The sequence below is a fragment of the Eupeodes corollae genome, chromosome 1 (assembly GCF_945859685.1).
Source record: "Eupeodes corollae chromosome 1, idEupCoro1.1, whole genome shotgun sequence".
NCBI lineage: Eukaryota > Metazoa > Arthropoda > Insecta > Diptera > Syrphidae > Eupeodes > Eupeodes corollae.
Window position 1 is genome coordinate 302,809,054 of NC_079147.1, and position 16,100 is coordinate 302,825,153.

The following is a 16,100-nucleotide window of genomic DNA, read 5'->3' on the forward strand; positions in this document are numbered from 1 at the left end:
TAAGAGGAAATTTTTCAAGTGTTGACACTTTTTTTAAACAACTACAATCAGTTTTATTTGACTAGTGTTAAATGGCGCCCAACGTGAGTAACCATGATCAGATAGAAGATTAGACCAGACCATTAAAAATGAAAGTAAGAGCGCTTAATTAGTTTGAAAATAAAAGTAAGAGCGCCTTAGCAGTTTTATTAACAAGTCTAAATATCCAAGTCAAATGGCGCCCAACGTGAGTAAGTAAGATCAGTTAAAAGATTTTAATGCTTTAAAAACGTGAATTCTTTTTTTTTGCTGTAAATAATCTAATTAATGTTAATACTTAACTTTACAATTTCGACCAACCTAAAGTAAAATGTGCTTGGAGTCCTTTCAAAGTGTGTGGTTATGCTTTGCTTTAAAATTCTTGGTTAAAGCAAAAAATAGTTCCATGAATTTCGATAAAATTATTCATTAAAATTACTCTTATTCGCTTCTTTATTTGATTTACTTTAAATTTGCAGTATTTACCTAATGTATTTTTACACATTTCGACTTAAATGGCGCCCAACGTGAGGAAAACATTCTTGCATTCTTTCTTGATGAAATTTTCAGAAAATCTTATGGCATCTAATTTTCCATTGTTTCTTTTATCAAAATTAAAAAATTGGCAACTTTGTTCGTAGGACTTCTATTTTATCTGGAGACACCATACCCTTTGAGCAAAAACCTTCTACTCGTGCCTTATCTTCCCTGTGAAAAGGTACTGCATTCTCGTGTCTATTCACCATATCGTCTGACCCACTAGTGGACTCCGCCATCAGGCACTCGCTGTTGCTCCTTTCCATCTGCATCTGCTATGCAACAAAATTCTCAGCCAAAGTCCGCATCATATTATGCTCTCTAGCCATGCCGATGTAGTGTGCTTGGCATGGTTAATTTTTATCATTTTCAACATCATCATCTCTGCATACTACAATGTGATGCTTTCTCTTTCTCTCCCACATTGATTGTGGAAATACTTTGTTGTTATAAAAGAACACGAAATGCAACAAAGAAGTCCACATTTTGTTATGATTTCTCTTCAGAAGGCCAAAATATCCACGATCCCAGAGGTCCGTCCAGTATTCCATCATCGTCCTCCTCATCATCATCATCATGGCCGTTGTCGTGAGTGTGGACTCCCCCGACCTACCCCCATTTCGCTTCCTCGTATACCAGCCGAACGCTCGTCAGTAGATTAATCGCTGGAAGTCATCGCTTCAAAAATGTGCATGAAGCACCAACAGCCAGCCAAAAGCCTGATGTGCATAAGTCCAGGAGAAGAATATGAAAAGGCAACCATCAGTTGCCACCGCCACCGCACCGCTTGTGTTACAATCTGATCACAGAGGTTCGCAAAACGGAGCACGAAAGGGTTCTACTAGCTTTGGTTAACTTCATCCATCCCAACGAAGTCGACGACGACGAATGCCACAGGAATACCTTAAGCGGCCTGCGCGATAAATTCCACAAACCCGGTTAATATTGGCTATGGGCTGTTGATTCCATCCGTCCATCCGTTTATTCTCCAGAACTCTTAGCAAGTCTGGCTCCGTCCAGCACACAAAAGATGACATGAAGATTCCTTGCCACTGATGCTATGACTATGCCTTCGCTATGAAGAAGAAAATGAGCAATTATTCATAGACCATCATCATCATCGTCGTCGTCAGTGCTGGATGAGCTCGGCGAGCGGGAGTTTACCCAATGCATAAGAATCCATGGGACAATCTTAACGAGAACCATCATCATCAACTTCATCGAGCTATGGGTTGTTCTCCAGCACTCTGTAGCTTCAGCTCGCTCTCTTTGGGTCGTGGCGTGGTCATTTATATTTTTGCTAATTAGACAGTTATGCGCGGAACGTTCTTTTGTTGTAAAAATAAAAATAATCAAAAACAAAAACATAGAACTTAAGAGGACTAAGCATCAGAAGAAGCAGAAGCCAGATTTATCGCAAGCGAATTCATGTAGAGATATGTAGATAATCACCTTGAGAAGTTCTGCCTTGAGTGATATTCCCTCGAAGACGAAGAACTTGGTTTCATGATTGGATGAACCTTTTTTGTGTTTCTTGTTTAGTTTGTGTTCTCAAAGGATTCCATGATGAGATATGGAGCTTTAAGGAAGGCTGCTATACTAATTCAGAGGATGATAGGAGTTATTCATTTGTCAAGGCTGCCAGCTTCTTAAGTCTAACAACACCACAACTGAGTGTTGGTTGGGAGTAGTTAAATAGGGCCAGGGGCCAAAATTATCCTCAATTTAATTGAGAAAATTACCTTCGGGTTTCTTTAAAGGTGTAGTTGGTTAGCAGCTTTACAGAAGTTCTTTTTGAAACTACTGACAGCTATGACTTTGTAGTCGAAGTATGTTTTGAGTGTTACTTTTAATGGAGTACTGAAACGTTTATAATTTTCCTTATCTCATAAGAACAAGAAAAATAACAATATGAGGAAAACTTACCCTAGTTAAAAAACTCTTCAGGTCTTAGTTGATATAAACAAAAAGTTAATGGACAAAAAATTGGCATTGACGAAAAAATTTATTAAATGATAAAATGTTAACATTACGTTTTCATTAAAATTTTGATGACTAGTCTTATTTTTGGTCCATTGTGTTCATTGACTTAAATGGCGCCCAACGTGAGTCATATATTTTCGCTCCTAAGAAATTGGGAATTTTTAAGCCAAGTTTAAATAAAAAATGGAAAACTAAAGTAAATTCAAATTTTATGTAACAAGTGCATTTCCCCATTTTACAGGGAATTCATTCTGAAAAACATAGAATGACAATTTATTGCAACTAATTTAAAGCAGAACATTGAACTATGAGCATTCATTTGAGGAAACTACTTCGAAAAAGCTGATTTCTCAAACTTCGAAGAACATTGAAAACATAGAATTATATTTGAATTGATGATAGTGTGGATTTTTGCAAATGTGGAAATATGACACAAAACGTAGAAAACATAGAACGAGAATATTTAAATATGCAAAACGATTTCATTGGCATTTTGCTGAGTAGGGGAAATTAAGTGATGATCGTAACATTTTTTAAGTAAGTTTCAAGGAGGTATTTTTCAAATTTATAAAAAAAATAAACAAACGTAGAAAACATAGAAAACTCAATTATATTGTGAAAAATGTAGTTTATAGTAAATTTTTAAGCAATAAAATAGTTTATGCAATTTAAAAGGGGTACTTAAGAAAATTATCACAAAACATCGAAACAAAGACATAGAATGCAGTTATAAATGCTATTATTACTGCCATTACTGGTGATTAAGAACCCTCTCTTAATATCGCAGCTTAGCAAAGAAAAACAAAAGATATCAAAGCCAATTATGAAGCAAAGAGTATATTGGATATTGATTTTTGCCTAAACATGTTAAAAGGTTGTGGTTGGAAGGATGAGTTTACTTTTATTGCAAAACAAGGTAGTTCTACAATACATTATTGTCTTGCTGGTGGAGACTTGTACTCCTCCATACAAGATTTTTGCGAAGGGGATCTCAATCTATCCGATCATCTTCCGATTTCATTAGATTGAATTAGATATCGTCAAATATTCCCCCATAGCTTTAGATAAAGATGTACGAGTCTTAAAACGGAAAAGTAGATTCACCGATGAATTTAAAAAAAGTTCAAAGCAGTTATTAGTAAAAAAGGAGTTATTTACAATAAATAAATACTGCCCATTCCTTGAATTAGTATGTATTATTATGGATGCAACTAAGTTAATAAAAAAACCAGCCACTTTAAAAAAAAGATTGGTAAGATTTTTCCTGTGGAGAACTAATAAATAAATCCGTAACATCCGTATTATACAAAGAATTATTATCGCTCTGTAAAAGAAATCTATGAGAAATACAGAGAAGAGTTTAACTCAAATTTAAAAATTCTTGAGACTACTAAGACGGATGTCCACAAACCTTCAACAGCAGAGGTTAACGTTCATTCGAGCCAGACGTCAAACTACATACATGACATGACACGGCTTGTAAGAAAGAAAGAAAGAAGCTATCATATCTTCTATGCAAAGAGCTTTAGCTATTGCGGACTCATCAAATGAGTCAAAACATTTGTATGAGCTCCAAGAAAAGACTATCCAAGGACATTGGATACAAATTGAGGACAGAACTTTATTTGGGAATGTTCAGAAGACCCAAAGAGCATCGGCTACGACTTAACCACATACATAAGTTTGGAGCAAAAGGTGCCTTAATCAAGCTTGCATAACAGCAAGACAGTTGATCAAAGAACAACAAATACCACAGTTACAAAAATGAGTATGCCAAAATTTGTACAAACAAAATTTGATGAGGACTATTTCAAATGGTTTCAATTTCATGACCTTTTTAATCAAATGGTAGACAAGCAATCAATGTCTAATTATGAAAAAATGTTCTACTGCAGAAGCTGAACGCGTAATCAGACATGTGGGTCTCTCTGATGACAACTTCGTGTCAGCATGGAAGTCGCTGCAAGCATTCAAAGAAGTTTTGGGCTCTCAATAAAAAATTAATGGCAACAATAATTCAAAGCAAGATTCTCTACTAAATGTGAACATCCTAAAATAGCATTTAGTAACGTTTTGAGTTCTTCGATGGAGGAGCAATGTACTGATAAATACACCCGATCATATTTGCGGAACAATTTTAAGTAGTATTGGACACAATGAAGGATGGTAAGGCTCCAGTAGAATTTGTTTAAATATAACTTATCTGGGTTTGAGAAAAAGTTATAGCAGAAGCCTTACATACAGGGTGGGGCATTTATTCCTTATTTTAAAAAATTATAACACAATACTTTGGCAATATTGATTTAATTATGCTTTCTTTGTATAGAAGTACATTTAAAGTTTTATTTTATTATTATTTTTATATTTATATCTGAACGAATATTACTTTTAAGATGACGAAGGGTCTTTGGACGATTTAAGGTAGCCCCACTTGAAAAAATCACATGGGGCTAAATTTGGCGATCGTGCTGGCCATTGAAGATCCCCTCTAAGAGAGTTGAGCCGTTCGGGGAAATGTTCACGCAAAATATTCATTGATCTACTTACCGTGTGAGCTGTGGCGCGACCCATACGTTCCCTACATTCATTTCTTCAAGTTCGGGCATAAAAAAATCCACAATCATGCTGACATAACGTTCAGAATTGACCCTCACTGCTCTTTCGTTTTCTTTAAAGAACCATGGGCCAATAATGCCGATTCTGGATATTGCACACCAAACAGTCACACGTTCTGTATGCAAAGGCTGCTCATGAAGTTCTCAAGGGTTAATTGGGCTCCAATATCGCATGTTTTGTTTGTTCACACATCCTAAAATATGGAAATGTGCCTCGTCACTAAAGAAAACAAGGGCGCTCGAGGCAGGTTTCTGAAAGCGCGGTGAATTGCGATGATCGAACGGCTGAAAGAAAGTAGGCCTCCAAGGTCAACGCGGGCTATTGCTTTGTCCACTGCATTTTTGACACTGAACTAGTCATAACGAAAACCTTAGATAACGTGCTTTCGAACAAGCCATAAACTAACGCTCTACTATTAATAGCCGCTCAGTTGCAAGAGCTTCAGATAAGGAAGTAACCACGCCCCACTCTGTACTACCTTTAATTTCGGTATTCCTGTAGTATAAGCCCTGATATGTCCTATATTAAAAAAAGGTGATCCAACTGCCCCCAAAAACTATGGAGGAATATCGTTTTCGAATGCTTTGCTTAAAATATATTCTTCACTCTTTTGTAAGAGGCTCACCGATTGGGTTGAAACCAACCAAATTATCAGTGAATTCCAAGCTGACTTTCACGGAGGTTACTCTACAGCAGACAACATTTTAGTATAAAATGGTATGGAAAGAACGAATCTTAGCAACGATAACCATTTTTCGTTGACTGGCTGGTGTTTGACACAATTGACCAAAATGCGTTGTTCTTTCAGTTTTACAGAAACAGTTTTTTATGGAAAAAATAAATCCGACAAAAATGGAAATGAAACAAGGCCTTAAACAGGGACGCAATCTTAGCCCGTTACTTTTTGACCTGTATATGGACGATTTGGTACAACAATTAAAGTTATTATATATGCTGATGACATTATCATATTAGCTGAGATGGCAAAATTACTTCTACTGATGATAAATAGACTGGCAGAGTACTGTGGAATATGCAGTTTTTGAAGTCAACATAGATAACTCTAAACTCTAAAGTTATAATTTTCCAGAAGGGCAGTGGGAGGCTTTCAAGTGATAAACAATTGGGGTTTGATCGAAGAGATTTGGAAATAGTAAAAGAGTACACTTACCTTAGAATGGAGTTAACTTTTAATCTCAATAAGGGAAGAACAGCTATTGTTGCAAAATTGACAACAATATTTTACAATAAGAACATTACTCTAATAGGCTTTTCAAACCAAGAACAAAATCCGGTTTTCGCGAAATTATCGGTTTTGGCCGAAAACCTACATTAAAACCTCAAGTTTTCCCATATTGTTGGCAAACTACAAGTTTTCGTAAACCTTAAGTTTTATATAAAACCTCTCGAAAACTAGTAGCGATTCAAAATTCAACTAAACAAACAAACCTTTCGAAACATTTAGCGCTCAAATGAATAAACAAAACAGCTGATAGGTGCAGTCAAAACAAATATTTCATTTTAAAATAAATTTGGTCGTGGTAAGTAATATTATTTATACAATTTCCTTACAAAATAAGAATTATTGCTTTTTGTTTTTTATCTACAGAATATTGAAAATTTTCCAACGTCGAGAATGAAAGCCCCATTGACTATTTGCGACACTGGTTCTTTTATGATCCTCCAGAGTTTCAGAAGCTCTTTGTTAAGCGAGGAACCGGAATTCATTATGGCTACTGGCGTGACGACCTCAAGGACGAGGAAGACTTGTTCATAGTTCGTCATGATGTTTCCAAGGGATGCGTCTTCCAACTCGTCGTCACAAATATGTTTGACGCTTTCGCTTACTACCTGAAGAAAGACTTTCTGGTAACTCCGTTCAATCACAAGGGTTTGAGAGTTATGAGAAAGGCGATAAGTTCATTTGTGAAGGAGAATAAGTATGAAAGGAAATCTCTAGTGGAGGCTAAGTCGCAGCGTGCTAGACAAATTTGTGCCAAACACAATGTGGGAATCGTTGTTCCAACGAATAAAACCAAAACAGTAAGTTATCGCCTCTTAATCTACAGCGATGCCCACATCTAGAAGATCCTCAGTGCTTTCCACAGGCTAGGCGAGTCCTCAAAGGGAAAAGCCAAAGAGATAGTCATGGCCATCATAACAGCTTCAGTGATCGTTCTGGATGAGTGTGATTTTGGTACGAATCTGAAACTAGGAATTGACCTTCTTTGCTGCGCCATAAGGATCTACACGAAATCAGAATCTTCTCAACCTCGCCCATTGCTCGCACGGCCAAAACCTATGGCAATTCTGAAGGCACATTTGGCCAATAGAAGCAATAGTCATAAGCTCAATATTTTGGATTGAATTTGGTTTGAAAGAAGAAGAAAACGTTTTAAATAAAATGAATTTTATTGTAACTTTTTACTCAAAATTTTTTTCAACAATACAAAATTTGACAGCCGTTGTTAAACAAATTAAAATGTCAAATGAAAACGTGTAAATGTTCGTTGAGAACGATTTTCGGGTTTTCGAAAACTTTTTGCGGAACCCCGTTTTTTGATTTGGTCTGGAAAGGCTATAAGTTGAAGGTACAGGGTTTTCAACCTAACTCCGCGTTCTATTTTGTTTTACGGTGCACAATTTTGGGGCACAAAAAAATAGATGATGTGGAAAGCATAATTCGTTTCTTTCTTAGAAAAATGTTCTCACTCTCTATATAAATACTCCAAAATATGTGTTTTACTTGGAAAGTGGTCTAGCAAGACTCCTTATTTCAACCCAAGCTAAACGCGGATCATCTGATCAGAATATCAAAAACGCAAAATTCCAGGCTGACAAAAGTAATCTGGCGACATGCAATTCAATTTAAAAAGGTTGGCATGAAGATTGAAGAACTGTGGAATCACCTTTAACGAAATTGGTACGAACCACTGGAAGCTGAAGAAATTACTCTATGAAATTATACAACTTACTGAAGAGAACGAAAGGTAAGCTTTCAAGGAAAGTGCGAGAGCATCAACAGAAAGAACATTTAATTCAAAGTTAAAATACAATTCTCAATGTACGAAATTACTTTGCACCAATTCTTAAACAGGAAGTCATCAAGACAGTTTTTATTTAAAGCGATTATGGAGAGATGTTGCGCCTTAATTTAACACCTCACTGAAAAAATTTGGCAGTTATTTGCAGTTTTTGCAACTCAAAAAAAAAGGATGATATTGGACACTTTCTAGTTGAATGTTCGGTTCGAAAGGAAATAAGAAGGGCAATTTTTTGAAAAAAAGTTCTACAAGAAAATAAAACACTTCTGACTTCTGAACGGTGAATTTGGATACATACATTTTCATGTCCTTAATTATTCATTATTTAGAAAATTGTAAAAAGAAAATGCAAATAACTGAATTACTGTTGAATTAAATTCTAATGTTCATGAATTTAAAATTGTTTTACCCGTCAAAGTTCAATCCATTAACTTCTACCGATTCAATTATTCAATACATTTCGTCTAATTTTAATGTTTACCCTTCCTATTTGAATTGCTACAAGCTTCTGAAAAAGTAATGTGACGCAAAGTTGAGATTTCTTTGTTTTAAAATCGGAATTTCTGATTGATTTATGAACTCCGTTATCAATACATATTCTTGGCTTTACGGAATAAAGATTCTTAAATTCGTTTACATCCCAAAAAACATATCCTCGACGGAGAAATAAGGAACCCAAATGTTTCTCAATCTAATCTTCATTGCCTGAAAATGTATTATCACAGTCTCGCTTTACGTTGCTACCAGCAATTTCGACTATGATGTTATCATTATTGTTGATTCTTGGCTTTGGAGTGGAAATTCTGATTCTGAAATGTTTGGCGTTAACTCTTATATGGTCTTCCAGAGGCATCGCTGTGTTTCTGCTGAAGATCGTGGAGGTGGGCTACTAGTTGCCTTCTTTCAATCATGTCATGTAAATCAAGTTTACTACCTTTCATCGATATTGAACAAAAAATAAATCAAACTTCATTAAACTCGATTATTATCTTGGAACTGTAGACTGGAATACTGAATTAAACCTAAACTTGAAGAATATGCTTAACCTTTTAATGCTTATTTTAAATACAGCTTTCACTCGTAACTTATTAGTACCGTACCGTGGTATAAAAAGAGGCTGACGCATAAGTTTAAAATGTAAAGAATTCATGGTTCTCAGCAAATTCTTGCACCGGAATTATATTTCGAATATTGAGCTTAATTTGAAAAGTGATCTGAAACGATTCTGGAGTTTTATTAATTCTAAAAGGAAATCAATTGGCATTCCAACTACTATGAATTTTAGAAATGATGATTCTACTGACATTAAAAAAAACACTTGATCTTTTTGCTCAATTTTATGAATCAGTTTACTCAACTTCAGAAGAAAGCCTGGTTTTTTCAGATATTACCCCTAAAGGAGATATTGGTTCAATACAATTGGAATTATCTGATGTATAAAATGGTCTTCAAAATCTAAAACCCAATCACATTCCTGGTGTCGATGGCATTCCTGCTCTTGTCTTAAAAAATGCTCTAGTTCTCTATGCTTTCCACTGCAAAATATATTTAACTGATCTTTATCGTCCGAAATATTTTTGGACGAATGGAAATTTTCTTTTCTGGTCAAAATTTATAAGCCTGGTTCAAAAAATACTGTTGAAAATTACAGAGGCATTTGTAAGCTGTCCACAATTCCTTAATTGCTCGAGAGTTTAGTAAAGACCATAAACGGGATTTTTTCGTAAAAGAAAATGTTTTTTTTCCGGTTAGTTGGTTGCTATGGTTTCCCTTTTTCGCTATTTATTGTATAGAAAGTCAAGTAGACGGCTTTTATCAAGGCATTTGATTCTGTTTTTCACAACATACTGCTTCGTAAGCTTCATAACTTTGGGATTCACTTTAATATCCTTTAGTGGATTTCATCTTTTTTAACTGACAGGGTACAAAAGGTAAAACTTGACAATCAAATCTCGAGATCTATTAAATGTAGATCAGGAGTTCCCCAATGCAGTCATTTTGGTCCACTTTTATTTATAATCTTCAAAACATAAAGTTCAGCCATTGTCCCAAATATGTCGATGATCTTAAATTATTTTAAAAAGTGAATTCCATTTATGATTGCTTTAATCTCTAATTAGACCCCGATTATTTATCAAGCTGGTGTTTGGTCAACTTTCTTAAACTTAATGTCAAGAAATGCTTCGTCGCTATCTCTCTCTCTACGAAATGAGTTTGCGTATTTCTTTGTTCGTATCCCTCTTTAGAAAACTGCTACAGTAAAGGATTTGGGTGTCTCGTTTGATTCCAAGTTTTCATTTGTTCTGCACATGGATGCTATTGTCGCTAAAGCCAACTCTATGATTGGTTGATGATCCCTATACGCTTACATCTCTATATAACTCATTAGGTAGATCAATACTTGACTATGCTGATGTCATATGAAATCCTTTTCAACAAACATTTTCGGGCAGAATTGAGAAAGTTCAGAATCGTTTCACAAAATATGTGTTTTGTAAAATGCGCTAGAATTTTTGTCCGATGTAATCTTAAACATATAATATCTAACTAATCTACTCAAGAAAGTTTTAACTTTTCAGTTTAAAAACAAAAAAAATTGAAGAACATTTTTTATTAACTTCTAGCTTCTCTTAACATCTCTCGAATGTTAAATCTCACATACCTAATCTCAAAGCGGAAGTATTTTCGCAACCTTTGTAGCATGTCCAGAAAGCATTTGCTTGAAATATAAACTCACAAGAAGAATTCTAAATATATCAACCAATTAATGACCCCATCTTGACTTATTAAAGGAAATTCCACCTCCTCTATATACATTATATAATTACCGCTACATTGCCTTCCAACTATGGTCTTCACTGGCGAAGTTAAAATTCTTTCGTCTCTTATAACAAAAAAGGTTTACAAAAAAAACTCGGCACAAGTCAAGTCAGGGCATTGAAATGATTCCGATCGATGATGTGCAACGCGCAAGTGCACGCGGAAATTATTGGCGCGCATTTGCAAAAGTGATTGCTGTATCAGAATCTTCTCTCTGTGTTTCCGTCGCCACGCCACCACCACCGCCGCCGTGCAGCTCGGCCGAAGCGATGCAATATCGTTGTTTGATGGTTTGGCCATCAGTAAATTGATCAATGACGAAGAGAACGACGACGATCAACTAAGCGACGGCCAAGACGACTTATGGCCACGGCCGCTTAAACGATGACCATGGAGATGCGGTAGAGAGTTTAGTGAAACCCGAACATCTTAAATAGTTAAAAGATGCGATATCAGTTTTAGGTTTTTTTCCAAGACCATTCTGGTTGCAATTAACTTTGTTGCAAAATTTTGTCCCTGATTTCAATCTTTCAACCGAGAGCGAAGCTGTTTTGGCTTCTTTCGAGGTTTCATGAGCGGCGTAGATATGAGCTCAAAGCTTGTCTCAAATTCAGATCTGGGCACTGGTCCGCCCGAAATCGCACCAAACACAAAAAAAAAGCTTAAAACGCAAAGAATAATCATAAATTGAAGCACGAACTTGATTTAAACTACCTTTTGACTGCAAGTCATGCGATTTTTTGACCAAACACAAGAAACGATTTCTTTTATTTCCTTTTGGTTGAACTGAACCAGCATTAAACTGGTTGAGTCCCCCCAAACACAACCTGATCAATCAGTGCTCATTGACGGTAATAAGTCGACCAACGCGACGGCTGCAGCAGCCATAGTGTGTTGCGTGATGGTGCATCAACAAGAGCAAGAGCAACAACAGCAACAGAAAATAAACCTGGTCCTCCAGTGGACTCTTGAGTCTTCTTTTCATCATCATCTCATCTTAGCTTTTGTGTATCTTTGTATCTTTACGGGCCATTTTGCTAATCAGTGGTCCCATTCAATATGACGAGAGTCCAAAAGAGGAATTCACATTTCTCGAGACTTTTTGTGTTTTTTTTTGGGACAAACTGCATGAGCTGGCTGAAAGAAAACCATGGACCATCGAGATGAAGGACTACAAGAAAAGAAGACGAAACCGATGACGGTGATGATTGTAATTGAATATGACATGAGTTTGCACCTTTTTTGCGATGAGCTCCTCGAGTCACCATACCTACGCCGAAGCCTCTGCATTCACGATAAGATGCTTTTGTACACCACTAGAGGCATCCAGGAAGCCTTCCCTGAGCCTTGTATCATGGCACAGCTCAATGGGAAGCATTTTTTGGTGATCTGATTGGGTGATAATGGATTTTAATGAATTTTCATCTTGGACGAGTCTTTGGAAAAAGAAGATGACACCATCACATCGCATCATCAACATCAACATCAAACAGCATCAAATGTGAATTTTGTTTTCTCTCTTAAAAGGGACCCTAATGACTTCCTGGTCCTTGCTATAGGCACCTATTGCCTTCAAGACTGTACAAAGACCCAACGACAATAAACAAGCTTGTTTGAGTTTTTGTTTTGTAATTAGCACAGCTGGTGGTGAAAATGTTTCTTCCATGATGGTGACTCAATGCTATGCACGATCGTCCGTGCGTCGTCGTCGTCGCGTCAAGGAAACCGATCCTTTTCGAATGGCCTTGCTAAGTTGTTATTAATTGACTCCTACATCGAATGATTGATTGTTTCAAATGGTTTAAGTATGTAATTTAATTCGAATTGAATAACAACTTAAAACCAAATATTAGGGTTTCTTTGTTTCTTGCTGTTGTTTCTAGAAGATCAAAAGGGCTTGTTAAAATGTAATTAGAAACATTGTTTGACTTGGTAATAGTGATACACTCATGGGTTCCTTTTGTTTATTTGTTTTTTTTGTTCATTTATTAAAATTACATTATAATGCCAAATAAAGTACAGGTGCAGTTAAAATTAAATTGGGAGAAGATTTGGATAATGAGGGAACGACAGTTGATCGGATATAGGTATATTCCTAATTAGGATAGAGGACGTTTAAAGTGGAAAGGAATTTCGAGAAATGTCTTTTTGATTCTTTTTGTATGGGTTTTTTAAATTTAATTGAAAAACCAATTAACAAATACAATAAATTGGGTTTTTTCTTTAAAATTAATCAGAAGGTTAAAATCATCAAGTAAGGCATACAGAAATTTAGAAATTCTAATGATACAGGAATTTTTGTGGTAATTGATTGATTTATTCTCGGCATGGTTAAGAACGACTTTTCCCTCAAATTTTTGGCAATGCCAACTTTACGTCAAGCTTAAACTGTAATGTATGGTGTATATTTAGGTTCAAAATATTCTTCAAAACAAAATAATAATGGAGAATTCAGAACTTTTTTAGGACTGCTTAATTCGAGGAACTCGAGATTGGTTTCTCAAGCCGCAACAAGTCGAAAAGTAAATTTTTTTAAGAAAACTTTCTACAACAAACAAAATGTAAGAAAAGATTGATAGGATTTTAGGGCTCTTTTGGTTAAGAAAGTCCAGATTACTTACTTACTTACTTAAGGTGGCGCTACAGTCCGGGGCGGACCTGGGCCTCAACCAACAAGCGTCTCCAGCCAGCTCGGTCCCTAGCTAGCTGTCTCCAGTTTCGCACGCCAAGTTGGTTGAGGTCCTCTCCCACCTGGGTGCGCCACCTGAGTCGCGGTCTTCCTCTACTGCGCCGTCCCTCGGGATTGTATTCGAAGACCTTCCGGGCTGGAGCGTTGATGTCCATCCGCTCTACATGACCTAGCCATCTAAGCCGTTGGACTTTGATTCTGCTAACCAGGTCAGTGTCGCTGTACAGCCCGTACAGCTCGTCGTTATATCTTCTCCTCCATTCTCCATCTATGCGTACGGGACCAAAAATCGCCCGAAGAATTTTTCTCTCGAAGCATCCTAAGACGCTCTCATCTTTCTTTGACAGGGTCCAGGCCTCAGCGCCATAAATGAGAACCGGGATGATGAGTGTCTTATAGATGGTGATTTTACATGCTCGAGAGAGGACTTTACTTCTCAATTGCCTTCTAAGTCCAAAGAAGCAGCGATTTGCAAGAGTTATTCTTCGTTTGATTTCAGCGCTGGTGTCGTTGTCTGCATTAATAGCGGTGCCTAGGTAGACAAAGTCCTTAACTACCTCAAAGTTATAGCTGTCTATGGTGACGTTTTGTCCAAGACGTCGTCGTCGTTCAGTGTCCTTTTTTGATGACAGCATATACTTGGTCTTGCCCTCATTGACCACTAAACCCATCTTCTTCGCTTCCGTCGCAATGCTCAAAAACGCTCCACTGACATCACGCTTTGATCTTCCAATTATGTCAATATCATCTGCGTATCCGAGTAATTGGATGGATCTTTGGAAGATTGTGCCTCTAGTGTTGACGATTGAGTTTTGCACAATTCTTTCCAGAACGATGTTGAAGAAGTCGCATGACAGTGCATCGCCTTGTCTAAAACCTTTTTTGACATCAAATGCATCGGTAAGATCTTTTCCGACCTTGATAGAGCAGCGTGCATTCTCCATCGTCATTCTGCACAAACGGATAAGTTTGACAGGGATGCCAAAACTAGACATTGCTCGGTAGAGCTCTTCCCTATAGATGCTGTCATACGCGGCTTTAAAATAGATAAAGAGATGGTGGGTATCGATTTGAAGCTCCTGGGTTTTTTCCAAGATCTGCCGTAGTGTGAATATTTGGTCGATAGTGGACTTTCCTGGTCTGAAGCCACACTGATAAGGACCAATCAGGTTGTTGACGAATGGCTTCAGACGTTCACATAATACGGCAGAGAGGATCTTATACGCAATGTTAAGGAGACTGATGCCTCTGTAGTTGGCGCAGTTTAGAGGGTCTCCTTTCTTATGTATCGGGCACACTATGCTGAGATTCCACTCATCGGGCATGCTTTCTTCCGACCAAATTTTGCAGATGAGTTGGTGCATGCTCCCTACCAAGTCATCGCCTGCTGCTTTGAATAGTTCGGCGGTGATGCCGTCAGCTCCAGCAGCTTTGTTTGACTTAAGTTTAGATATAGCTATCTTCACTTCGTCAAGGTCGGGTAGGCGGAATTGTTGATCTGCGTCGCCGAGGTTGAGTGGTTCTATCTCCCTTACAGCGGAGTTCGGTTCGTCATCGCCGTTATATAATTTGGAGAAGTGATCTTTCCATATTCTCAGCATCGACTGTGGTTCTACTACGATGTTCCCTTGATCGTCTTTACAGGCTTCGGTTCGTGGCTGGTACCCTTGGGAGGTTTTTTTTACCTTTTGGTAAAATTTACGAACCTCATTCCTGTTGTGACATCCCTCTATCTCCTCGATCGCGCGCTTCTCATGCTCTCTTTTTTTCCGTCTAAGAAGCCGGTGTTCCTCTCTCCTCTTCTGCTCGTAGAGCTCGCGAGCAGCTCTAGTCCTTTTGTGCAGCGCCGTTTTGTATGCCTCTTGTTTCGCTGCGTGCGCTTGCCGGCATTCGTCGTCAAACCAGGGGTTTCGCTGTGGTGGCCGTGTGAAACCTAGCACTTCAGAGGCGGCATCTCTGATGGCTGCAAGGCAATGTTGCCACTGGTTTTCAATGCTTAATGCAGGAAGCATAGGACTCCTTAGGAGGTTACTAGAGACTCGATCGGAAAAGGACATGGCAGTCTCTTGAGATTGTAGCCGTCTAACGTCGAATCTTCTCACAGTACTTCCTTGTTTTGGCTTGGATCGGGATATCCGTAGCCGTACCTTGGCTACAACGAGGTAGTGGTCCGAGTCAATGTTGGCCTCTCGGAATGTTCGGATATCCTGGATACTGGAGAAGTGTCGTGCGTCGATCGCAATGTGGTCAATCTGGTTGACGGTTGATTGATCAGGAGATTTCCATGTCCCCTTGTGGATATTAAGATGCGTGAACTGCGTACTAGCTACCAGAACGTCTCGCCCCGCAGCGAAATCGACCAGCCTGAATCCGTTGTCGGAGGTGGTGTCGTG